At 34.6% G+C, this 13,862-nt stretch overlaps 1 pseudogene; it reads right to left on the bottom strand.

Annotated features, from left to right (window-relative positions):
- LOC149559247 (uncharacterized) overlaps positions 1-13,862 on the bottom strand; it is a 64,182-nt pseudogene that overhangs the window by 23,539 nt on the left and 26,781 nt on the right.

Genomic DNA, 13,862 nt, shown 5'->3' with positions numbered 1-13,862 from the left:
ACACTGTCGATATTCCAAAAATAGGATCTATCCTTGACTTTGTTTATATAAATAATGTCTTATTTAGTTACGAATAGTTTCACAAACAAACTACAATGACTCATGACTCAATTCCATCATATATCATGGGTTAATTCATGCGGTCACAAGGGGTTTCTTGTTTGAATCGAGCTTTCTTTTAAAATATTTGACCAAATGTCATTTCCAAAACTGTCACATACTGTTTGCTAAGTTATTGTTTTTAATATAATAATTAACCGAGCTGCAGGATTCAACATACTATTTTCTTTTAAAACAATGACATAACCCTCGTTTTAATTATTTATATCATAAAAAAAAGTAACTGTGCCCTAATCAGTCACAAGTTTGCAACCAAATTTAAGCTTGTGACTGTGGTTGAACCTCTCATATCTAAATATTCTAAGATATGGGTTCCACAGAGCTCAACCCTGTCAAATATGACTAGCCATAAGAAAATCTTAAACACTTTGAATACATACTATCGCAAATATGAAACCTGACTGGGTTCAACTCGGGGAAAGAATGTATGGTTAGGGCAAAGCCTAACCAAATATATACATAAAGCAACACCCAACTTAATTTTTCCATAAATCCACATTCAAAGATGGGTATATGTAGGGCTAAGCATTGCACACAGTGCCATGCTCTGCACATATCCATCCTTGAGTGTCGATACACAATATGTAAAACTCATAACCATTTACAACATGCCAATTGAAATAACATTGCAATTGCAAACAGAGAGAGAGAGTAGGGTAAGAAATTGCCCCTACATGAAAACTGATGATGGAAAATGCTCTGCAATCCAACTCGATGCCAAAGCCCCAAATGCCGAATCAAATTGATAACAATCTCCACATAGCTAACACAATAATAATTTGCAAATGACTTCACAATGGGATGTAGTAGAAGAATCCCAGTAATAACCAACACCAAGCCGATACCTCAGCAACATGATTACATATGTTAAGCCAAGCAAAGAAATGCGGCCTAGTCTCCAGCCCATATTTTGCAAAAACTTGACTCACAACAATTGAAAAGCATTGACCACCTACATACATATCAGAATAATCATATATAAAACCATAATGTAGATATCTGAACCACATAACATAGTGCAATTCTAAAATTACTATGCAAGAAGTAACATCTTCTTGACAATGCAAAATTAAACTTGCACTAAGAATAACTAGTTAATGAACCATATATATATATATATATATATATATATATATATATTGAGGTGTCATCACTATGGTGCTAAGATACTACATCTGTATATGGTAAGCCCATAGACAACACATAGTGGGATTCTCTATAGTACTCGTGAAATGACACAATAGAGACTTGCCTTGTTCTTCGTACTTAACCTTACTAGTTTAAGTCATAGGTAAGGCCAATTATCTTTTGTATGTAATTAAACCACCCAATTCATTTTTAAAATTATCACTGAATTAATTAACCGAATAGGATAAATCGATATTCAGCCACCTCGATATATGTTCATTACAGCTATCCTTAAAATACACATCAATCAGATATTCTAAGAATGCACATTCAATGAATAACAAGTTAGTTTTCTCATGATATTACATTCTTCATCTTTTAAAACTCTCATTTTCTACTGTCAAATTTGAAAGTAAACTTAGGTTATTTTAACAATAGAAATAAATACTACAATATTATGATCTTGAAAATATAACTAAACTATTACGTCAGTTTAATGATATTTAGCAATCGTAGTACTATACTACTTATCTCTACTATTATAACAAACTAAGCTTATCCTTCAAATTGGCCAAGATAATTAAACAATATACATATGATATTTTTACTTTAATTGACAAATCATCTAACATATATCATAAATCAGCTTCACAAATGAAACAACTTCCATTTCAATCATAAACTGAAATATATCTGTATAAAAAAGATTATGTTTCAAACTAATTATCTCAAAACAATCCCTAAATTCTATTAAGATACTTCATAGCCTAAACTAAACATATTTGATTCCAAATGTAGCCAAAGCTTTAACAAAAGATCCTATGCAATGTCATTGAATATTCAAATGTCTGTAGAAGTTTTACCATTGTTTGATAATAAGCCACCACCCAGCTAGAACCATAACAGCATATAAAAATATAATATCTGAGATCCATTCAACATGCACTTCACAAGAATGAAAAGTAACTTGCATCTTGCCAATAACAAAAAGTAATTAGGATGCCAATCCCTAAGCTATAAGAAGCACACAAACTATTCACATAATGACACTATCGATATTACAAAAATAGGATCTATCCTTGACTTTGTTTATAAAAATAATGTCTTATTTAGTTACGAACAGTTTCACAAACAAACTAAACTGACTCATGACTCAATTCCATCATATATCATGGGTTAATTCATGCTGTCACAGGGAGTTTCTTGTTTGAATCAAGCTTTCTTTTTAACTATTTGACAAAATGTCATTTCCAAAATTGTCACATACTGTTTGCTAAGTTATTGTTTTTAATATATAAATTAACCGAGCTATAGGATTCAACATACTATTTTCTTTTAAAATAATGACATCATTCTCATTTTAATTATTTATATCATAAAACAAAGTAACTGTGCCCTAATCAGTCACAAGTTTGCAACCAAATTTAAGCTTGTGACTATTGCTGAATCTCTCATATCTAAATATTCTAAGATATGGGTTCCACAGAGCTCAGCCCTGTCAAAGTCGACTACCCATAAGCAAATCTTAAACACTTTGCATACATATTGTCACAAATATGAAACCTGACTAGGTTCAACTCAAGGAAAGAATGTATGGTTAGGGAAAAGCCCAATCAAATATGTACATAAAGCAACACTAAACTTAATTTTCCATAAATCCACATTCAAAGATGGGTATATGTAGGGCTAAGCATTGCACACAGTGCCTTGCCCTACACATATCCATCCTTGAGTGTCGATACACAATATGTAAAACTCATAACCATTTACAACATGCCAATTGAAATAACATTGCAATTGCAAACATAGAGAGAGTAGGGTAAGAAATTTCCCCTACATGAAAATTGATGATGGAAAATGCTCTGCAATCCAACTCGATGCCAAAGCCCCAAATGCCAACTCAAATTGATAACAATCCCCGCATAGCTGACAGAATAATAATTCACAAATGACTTCAAAATGGGAAGTAGCAAAAGAATCGCAACAATAACCAACACTAAGCCGATACCTCAACAACATGATTACATATGTTAAGCCAAGTAGAGAAATGCGGCCGAGTCTCCAACCCATATTCTGTAAAAAATTGACTCACAACAAGAAATGGCTAACCAAACTCTTAGTGCCATCAAGCCTCATTAACAAGCATTCAAGTCAACTGCAACACTTTACAAGGCTATGCACAAGATAGTTACAAAGCCACTGCCATGTTTGGCTTCCAACAAAATGACTATGTTTTTCCTCCTTCATGACAATTGATGCCCATTTAGGGTTTCTTAATGCTTAATGGGTAATTAAACCCTTTTTTAAAAAAATAGAAATGTTTATGCCATCACAACTTGGAGTAATTAGCCTCCCCCCCCCCAAATAACAAATATATATGCAATGCAAACTACGGTTCTCTTAAATAACAAGTTAATATGAGTCATGAAAACAAAACCATCTCAAGGGTATACACAATATAAGTATTTAATCCCTTTACAGTCACGTATATGAAAGTACAATGATGAGTTCTAAAAGCATACAACATATTACCATTTAAATGTATTTGAAATGTCAAGTTAATCATACAATAAGAAACAAAATACAGTATACAATGAGTTTGAAACATTATAAACATAATTGAATCCTAAATCTTTTTCACTGCTAATAACATAGTTCAAAATAGAAAATACGTTCAGCATTAGTCTCATCATTCAAAGACAGTAATATAACCAAATACTTCAGAATTATAAACATAACAACTGAAGGGAATCTTATAACAACAAGGTCCTAACTTGCAAAAAACCTAAAGTAGTGGTCAGGCATGACACCCTCCCCCACTAGAAATTGACTTTCTCCTGGAAGTCAGTAAACAAGAATGGATGAGCTGCTCTCATCATTTCAGTGTCCTCCCAAGTAGCAAATGTTTCATCATTGGGGTCCCATTGGACCTTTACCTACTTTATTTCTCTCTCTCTTAAACTCATAGTTCTACTATGTATGATCTGCACTGGTTCCAGCATGATTTGACCATCCATAATCTGCAAATTTTTCCAATCAAGTACGTGAACAATATCAGGTATATACTTATGCAAAATTGAAATATGAAAAACATTATGAATGTGTGAAAGACTCAATGGCAAGGCAAGTTTATAGGCAATAGGTCCAATCCATTCCAGGATTTCAAATGGACCCACAAATCGAGGTGCTAACTTGGATCCCTTTCCATAACAAATTGGACTCTTACGCAGTCTAACTCAGAGAAACACTTTATCACCCACCAAGAATTGATGGTCAATTCTATGCTTATCAACATATTTCTTCTAGCTATCTTGAGTAGTAATAAGGTGCTCTGTGATCCTTTTAACCTGCTACTCCAAATCTTGCAACATATTAGGTCCTAAAAGAGTCTTGTCCTCCAAATTATCCCAACTGAGAGGTGTCCTACAAGGTCTACCATACAATGCTTGAAAGGGTTCCATACCTATGGAACTATGATATCCATTATTATAAGTGAACTCTACCAAGTGTAGATACTCCTCCCATTTATTATGTCTATCCATTACGTACATTCTAAGCATGTCTTCCAGTATTTGGTTGACATGTTCAGTTTTTCTATCTATCTCTAGGTGATAAGCTGAACTAAAATTCAGCTGAGTACCTAACTCTTGTTGTATGGATCTCTAAAGAGAAGAAGTAAACATTGGATCCCTATCAGAAATAACCTTTTTAGGAATACCATGTAACTTAACAACCTGCTCCATATATATCTTGGCAACCGTTGCTACATTATAGGATGATCTAACTGGGATAAAATGGGCAACCTTAGAAAAATGATCCACTACCACCATAATAACATCATGCCTATGATCTGTAATAGGAAATCCAATAATAAAATCTATAGAAATGGTGTCCCATTTCCATTCTAGAATATTATGTGGCTGCAATAGTCCCACAGGGTACTAATGTTCAGCCTTAACTCACTGATAGTCCAAGCATCAAGCCACAAAATTTGCTATGTCTCTCTTTATTCCAGGCCAATAGTAATGCTACTTAAGGTTAGCATGCATTTTCTTGACACCCGGGTGAGTCAAATACGGTGCTTTATGGGCCTCAAACAAAACTAAATTTCTTTAATCACCCGACTCAGGAACGTAAACATTCCCTCTAAATAGAAATAAACCTTCAAAATTTACTGAATACCCCTCAAAATGCCCTTCCAAGATTCTACCACTATCAATAACAACTTTAATATCCTAAAACCAATGATCTGCAAAAAGGTTCTGCAAGATCTTATCCTTAAGATCCACTGTTAGGATCAAAGAAGATAATTCATGTCACCTTCTGCTAAGTGCATCAGCAAAAATGTTCTCCTTCCCTTGCACATAACTAATCTTGAATTCATATTCACATAGGAACTCCATCCATCTTTTTTGTCTAGCATTGAGGTCTAGTTGTGTGAAAAGATACTAAAGGCTTCAGTGATTAGTATGCAACTCAAATCGTTGACCCAAAAGAAAATGTTGCCACTTGGTCAAAGCATGCATGATCGCTGCAAGTTTGAGATCATGAGTAGGGTAATTTACCTCATGAATCTTTAGCTTTCTGGACCCATAACCTATAACACATCCTTCTTGCATCAACACTGCCCCTATGCCATCCAAAGATGCATTAGTAAAAACCATGAAATCCTTAGCTGAGTCAAGGACTACTAGAACTGGTGCACTGGTCAAACATTCCTTAAGTTTCTAAAATTCCACTTCGCACTCCTCTGTCCACACAGATTTCTTCCCTTTTCTTTGAAGAGACATGATAGGATGCACTATTTTAGAAAAGTTTGACACAAATATGCAATTTTAGCTTGCTAAGCCCATGAAACTTCAAACCTTGGACACATTCGTAGGTGCTGGCCAATCTACAATAGCCAAAATTTTGGATGGATCTATAGAAATTCCATCCCTAGAAATGATATGACCTAAGTAACAAATCTTTGATTTGAAAAATTTGCACTTCATAGGATCGGCATACAGTTTGTTCCTATGAAGGCATTCCAAAAATTGGTCTAAATGATGGTCATGCTCCTCAATAGTGTTAGAGTACACCAAAATATCATCCAGAAAAACCACTATGAACTTATCTAGAAAAGTTCTAAGCACACCATTCATTAGGCTCATAAAGATAGAAGGTGCATTTATTAACCCAAAAGGTACTACTATGAATTTGTAGTGCCCATACCTAGTGCGAAAAGCTATCTTATGAATATCAGCTTCCTGGATTCTAAGTCAATGATACCCAAATTTCAAATCAATCTTCAAAAAGACTCGAGCACCCTTGACTTGATCAAACAAGTCATCAATTCTAGGCAAAGGATACATGTTCTTAACAGTGACCTTGTTTAACTATCTATAGTCTATACAAAGTCTCAAGGAGTTGTCTTTCTTCTTGACAAAGATTACTGGAGCACCCCAAGGTGATACACTAGGATGAATCAAACCTTTCTCCAAAAGCTCCTCCAACTAAAATTTAAGTTCAACCAGCTCTTGAGCTATCATTCTGTATGGAGTCTTGGAAATTGGTTCCATTCCTGGGACTAAATTGATTTGAAAATAAATTTCTCTTCTCGAAGGTATTCCAGGAATTTCTTAACAAAAACATTCAAAAAACTCTGCAAGATTGGATGATCAAAAGAAGAACCTTTAACCATGGAATCTTCTAGATCATTTACTGATATAGAAAACAAACTACAACCTTTTCAAGCACACCTCGCCAATTTCTTGGTAGAAATTGTCCGCAAAGAGATGGGTCTCTTGATTCTAGCAATAACCCTAGCTAATCCAACATCATCCAAACAAGTGATTATCTTATCCTTCCAATCCAAAATAGCTTGATGTTGTTCTAACCAATCCATTCCTAAAACTATGTCATACAATCCTAAAGGTATAACCCTAAGGTTTGCTAAAGTAGTAAAAGGTTTCATTCAAATCTTGCAATCAGGAGCAACAATATTAGTGTTCACCCTAGAACCTGATGCTAACTCCACTTGCCATCTATTCCTTTCCTTAACCATAGGAATTCCACTATATGCAACTAAAGCATAAGAAATAAATGAATCTGTAGCTCTAGATTCAAATAAAATAGATACTTTCATACCTTGAATATTACCTTGAGCTTCAATAATCATGTTTTGGTGTTCGGCCTATTTCTGATCCAATTGGCTTAGGTCCAACCTTTGGCTTGTCCTAGTTAGGACACTAAGACTGGTAATGACCTATTTGACCACAATGATAACACTTAACAGATTTCTTGAAACCCATGTTTTGACCAAAAAGACTAGGAGGTGGATTATTACTCTACACACTCTAAGGTGGTTGAGATGGTCTAGGCATTATAAACCCTTGGAGTTCTTATCAAACTTCCTCTTCTTGAATTTCCCAACTGAAAAATCCTAATTTTGAACTATTTTGAAGAGGTTTTTGATTCTTATAGAAATTCAGGGTAGGTAAATCCATGCTGGTCTTGTATGATGTCCCATGATAGCCAAACTTCATCTCAATCAGCTTTGCTCACTCTGAAGCTTCCTGTATAGACACAGGTCTGAAAGTTCTCACTTCCTCCCCAATCTTGGGCATAAGCCCCCTGATGAAATGTTGTATCATGGCTTTATCATTTTTTTTCCAACCAAATTTTTTTTTAAGCTTGTAGAACCTACATTCATAAGCTTCCACTATAGAGATAGACTGCATAATCTGAAAGAACTCCTCTGTATGGGCCTGACGCCAATATTCAAACATGAACCTCTCCTTGAAATGCTCTACAAAGAGCTCCCAAGTAACTAAAGAGATATCAATGCCAAGCTTTTCCAACTCCTGTTCCCACCACAAGGAACCAAATCCCCTAAAATGCATAACCATCCATCTTGCTTTCACATTACTCAAGTAATGATGTAAGATAAAACACCACTCAATATTCAACAACCAAGCCTCTACCGCTATACCCTATTCTGTACCATAAAATAATGGCCCTGTTACCTTGGAAAGATCCTTGAGCTGAGCTCTAGCCACTAGATCATCCTCTATAGGAAGATTAATACCCTGCACAAGAGGTACCTGCACATTTGCTCCCCCACTAGGAATCTGGTTATTAGTCTCAATATTATCGCAATGTTCCAGTATCTGTTGAAGTACCATAGCTTGATCTGGCTGATTATCTTGGTTGTTTCTAGCCCTAGCATTCTAATCAAACTAATCATCCCCAAAAATTCTCTGGTGCCTAGGACCTCTACGATGGCCCCTACCCCTACCTCTGCCTCTGCCAGCAAAGTTATCCTCAGGAATGCCACATCCTTGAGCTCCTCTAGTAACGAGAGGCATGATAGCAACCTAAAAACAATAACTGTTAATAACACATTGATGAGGAGAAAAGCCCTATAACCCAAGATTCCTGGTTATCCTAACCGTGCTCTGATACCAAAATGTAATGCTACACAAAACAAAGATAAAAACTAAGAACAAACATAAAGAATCAATGAACAAATTTTTTATTTATTTAATCATCATATTACAAGAACAAGTACAATGATTGAATCATTCTCAATTCAAAGACCTCAAAATATAAGAATATATTGTCTAAATAAATTTCCATAATGAGGTTAATACATAATGAGTTTAGTACAATAATGAAGAACAGTATCATTCAAAGATGCCTAAGTCCAACATATGGACTTTTCAAATATCAAATTCAGTTTCAAGAAGTAACTTCAACAGTCTTCCTTAGCACTAGCTATTCAACTTGAATAATTGAAACATACACAAAATGCAACACAACACAAAGAGGGCTCAGTACACACTGAGTTGAAAAGCGTTGTCCACCTACATACATGTCAGAATAAACATATATAAAACCATAATGCAAATATCTAAACCACATAACATAGTGCAATTCTAAAATTACTATACAAGAAGTAACATCTTCTTAACAATGCAAAATTAAACTTGCACTAAGAATAACCAGTTAATGAACCATATATATACTGAGGTGTCATCACTATGGTGCTAAGATACTGCATTCATATATGGTAAGCCCATAGACAACACATAGTGGGATTCTCTATAGTACTCATGAAATGATGCAATAGAGACTTGCCTTGTTCTCCGTACTTAACCTTATTGGTTTAAGTCATAGGTAAGGCCAATTATCTTTTCTATGTAATTAACCTACCAATTCATTTTTAAAATTATCACTGAATTAATTAACTGAATAGGATAAATTGATATTCAGCCACCTTGATATATGTTCATTATAGCTATCCTTAAAATAGATATCAATCAGATATTCTAAGAATGCACATGCAATGAATAAAAAGTCAGTTTTCTCGTGATATTACAGTCTTCATCTTTTAAAACTCTCATCTTCTACTATCAAATTTGAAAGTAAACTTAGGTTATTTTAACAACAGAAATAAATACTACAATATTACGATCTTGTAAATACAACTAAACTATTACGTCAGTTTAATGATATTTACCAGTTGTAGTACTATACTACTTATCTCTACTGTTATAACAAAGTAAGCTTATCCTTCAAATTGGCCAAGATAATTAAACCATATACATATGATATTCTTACTTTAATTGACAAATCATCAAACATATATCATAAATCAGCTTCACAAATGAAACAACTTCCATTTCAATCATAAACTGAAATATATCTGTATAAAAAAGATTCTCTTTCAAACCAATTATCTCAAAACAATCCCTAAATGCTATTAAGATGCTTCATAGCCTAAACTAAACATAATTGATTCCAAATACAACCAAAGCTTTAACAAAAGATCCTATGCAATGTCATTGAATATTCAAATGTCTGTAGAAGTTTTACCACTGTTTGATAATAAGCCACCACCCAGCTATAACCATAACAACATATAAAAATATAATATCTAAGATCCATTCAGCATGCACTTCACAAGAATGCAAAGTAACTTACATCTTGCCAATAACCAAAAGTAATTAGGATGCCAATCCCTAAGCTATAAGAAGCACACAAACTATTCACATAATGACACTGTCGATATTACAAAAATAAGATCTATCCTTGACTTTGTTTATATAAATAATGTCTTATTCAGTTACAAATAGTTTCACAAACAAACTGCAATGACTCATGACTCAATTCCATCATATATCATGGGTTAATTCATGCTATCTTAGGGAGTTTCTTGTTTGAATCGAGCTTTCTTTTTAACTATTTGACAAAATGTCATTTCCAAAACTGTCACATACTGGTTGCTAAGTTATTGTTTTTAATATAATAATTAATCGAGCTACAGGATTCAACATACTATTTTCTTTTAAAATAATGACATAACCCTCCTCTTAATTATTTATATCATAAAACAAAGTAACTGTGCCCTAATTAGTCACAAGTTTGCAACCAAATTTAAGCTTGTGACTGTGGTTGAACCTCTCATATCTAAATATTCTAAGATATGGGTTCCATAGAGCTCAGCCCTGTCAAAGCCGACTACCCATAAGAAAATCTTAAACACTTTGCATACATACTATTGCAAATATGAAACTCGACCGGGTTCAACTCGAGGAAAGAATGTATGGTTAGGGAAAAGCCTAATCAAATCTATACATAAAGAAACAACTGACTTCATTTTTCCATAAATCCACATTCAAAGATGGGTATATATAGGGCTAAGCATTGCACACAGTTCCATGCTCTGCACATATCCATCCTTGAGTGTCGATACAAAATATGTAAAACTCATAACCATTTACAACATGGCAATTGAAATAACATTGCAATTGCAAACAAAGAGAGAGAGAGTAGGGTAAGAAATTGCCCCTACATGAAAACTGATGATGGAAAATGCTCTGCAATGCAACTCGATGCCAAGGCCCCAAATACTGAATCAAATTGATAACAATCTCCACATAGCTGACACAATAATAATTTGCAAATGACTTCACAATGGGATGTAGTAGAAGAATCCCAATAATAACCAACACTAAGCCGATACCTTAGCAACATGATTACATATGTTAAGCCAAGCAGAGAAATGCGGCCTAGTCTCCAGCCCGTATTTTGCAAAAACTTGACTCACAACAAGAAATGGCTAACCAAAATCTTAGTGCCATCAATCCTCATTGACAAGAATTCATCATTTAGGTCAACTATGACACTTCACAGGACTATGCGCAAGATAGTTACAAAGCCACTACCATGTTTGGCTTCCAACAAAATGATTATGTTTTTCCTGCTTCATGAAAATCGATGCCCATTTATGGTTTCTTAATGCTTAAGGGGTAATTAAACCCTTTAAAAAAAAATAGAAATTTTTATTCCAATCACAATGTAGAGTAATTAGTGCCCCCCCCCCCCCCCCCCCTTCTTTTAATAACAAATATATATGCAATGCAAACTGTGGTTCTCTTAAATAACAAGTTAATATGAGTCATGAAAAGAAAACCATCTCAAGGGTATACACAATATAAGTATTTAATCCCTTTACAGTCATGTATATGAAAGTACAATGATGATTTTTAAAAGCATGCAACATATTACCATTTAAATGTATTTGAAATGTCAAGTTAATCATACAATAAGAAACAGAATATAGTATACAATGAGTTTGAAACATTATAAACATAATTGAATCCTAAATGTCATGCACTGCTAATAACATAGTTCAAAATAGAAAATACATTCAACATGAGTCTCATCATTCAAAGACAGTAATATAACCAAATACTTTAGAATTAAAAACATAACAACTGAAGGGAATCTTATAATAGCAAGGTCCTAACTTGCAAAAAACCCGAAGTAGTGGTCAGGCATGACAAGCAAGCAATACAAAAAACAACTCAATGCCTTATGCATGATTCGAGCATGAACAACATGGAGAAAAAATCCAAAAGAGTGAAGAACTCCTACCTTCACAAAATGTTATGGTAAAATCGTAAGTTGAGAAGAGCTTTTCCCTTTTCTTCCTTCAATCTTCAAACTTTCTCTAAAACTACAAATTGGGTAACAACCCGAAAACTACTCCAAAATGCCTCTAAGTAAGATCCTTAACTCAAATAGACTTCAAGTAACCTCAAGATGGAGTTTGATTCACCAACACATGGAGGAGACAATCAACTTTCTCAATCAACCAAAAGTAGGGTTTTTGAGTGACCCTAAAAGTCAACCAAGGAGGTTAAGGGGGTGGAAAGTACTGCCCCCTTATACCTTTACCCCTAGGGCACTTAAATTTAATGTTTTTAAGCCTTAAAGACTTAATAGGAACAAATAAAAGCTAGGGGAATAATAAGGCCAAATAAAAACCTTTAAAGAAAGACAATGCAAAGATAGCACAGATTAACAAGGGGTTTAGTTTTGTATTTCCTTTGAGTTTTCCCAGCTAATTTTCCTACACACTCATTGCACACATTAGTAGTTCAAGAAACACATGTATGTATGTAAAAATACTTATCAAGGAATTCATGTAAATTAAAACATTCATTTTCTACAATTCAATTGTTCATCTCATTCTATTCATTAAAATTGGAAAAATCAAAGTGTTAGTTCTGCATTCATTCACTTCATCATCATACATGTTTATAAAGCATTAAATGATGAAAACAAATATCTAAAACTAAAGCATCACACTTCATAAATAGCATAATAATTTTCAGTGCATCAAATAATGTTCTGACACATTGAGTCATGAGTATCAAAATAATAATGTATCATCAATGCTAATATGGGTTGGGGTGAGGCCTCACATCCTCCCCCACTAGACATGAACTTACTCTTGGAGTTCATCAAAAAGATATGGGTTATTGAGATCACATCTATGCCACATCCTCCCATGAAGCCATAAACTCATCATAGCAATCCCACTGGACTCTAACCTTGTCCAACTCTCAACCTCAAAGTGCTAGGGTCCATTGAGCAATAATATGGATAGGCTCCAATGCTATCTCACTGTCTGACTCCACATGCAAGGCATCCCAATCTATAATATGAGACTCATCATAAATGCATCCTCTAAGTTTTGAAATTTGAAACACATTGTGGATGCGTGACAGGCTAGGTGGCAAGGCCAAAAGGTAGGGAACTGGTCCTATCCTCTCTAGGATCTCGAACAATCTAATGAACTAGAGTGCCAACTTAGAGCCCTTTCTAAAGTGGATCAGACTCTTGTGTGGCCACACCCTCAAGAAAACTCTATCCCCAACCTGATACACTCAATATATCCTCTTCACATAAGCATACTTCTTCTGCCGATCCTGTGCCTCTCTTAGGTGCTATCTAATCAAAGTCACCTACTGCTCCATCTCCTTAACTAACTAAGGACCAATAGATACTCAGTCCTCAATCCTATCCCAACTCAAAGGTGTCCTGCAAGGTCTTCCATACAATGTCTCATAAGGTAGTATACCTATGAAGGAATGGTGCCCATTATTATAGGAAAACTTGACAAGGTGTAGGTATTCCTCTCACTTGACCTGATGATCCATCACGTACATACACAACATTTCCTCCAAAACTTGATTCACTTGCTTAGTTTGCCCATTGGTTTGAGGATGGTACACTGTACTAAAATTGAGCCTAGTGGCCAAAGCTGACTGCAACTCTCT

The sequence above is a fragment of the Cupressus sempervirens genome, chromosome 5, assembly GCF_028749045.1.
Source record: "Cupressus sempervirens isolate cs-2001-9-10 chromosome 5, ASM2874904v1, whole genome shotgun sequence".
Taxonomy (NCBI): Eukaryota; Viridiplantae; Streptophyta; class Pinopsida; order Cupressales; family Cupressaceae; genus Cupressus; species Cupressus sempervirens.
Note: the sequence above shows the minus strand (reverse complement) of the source record. Positions and strands in the feature narration are given on the sequence as shown.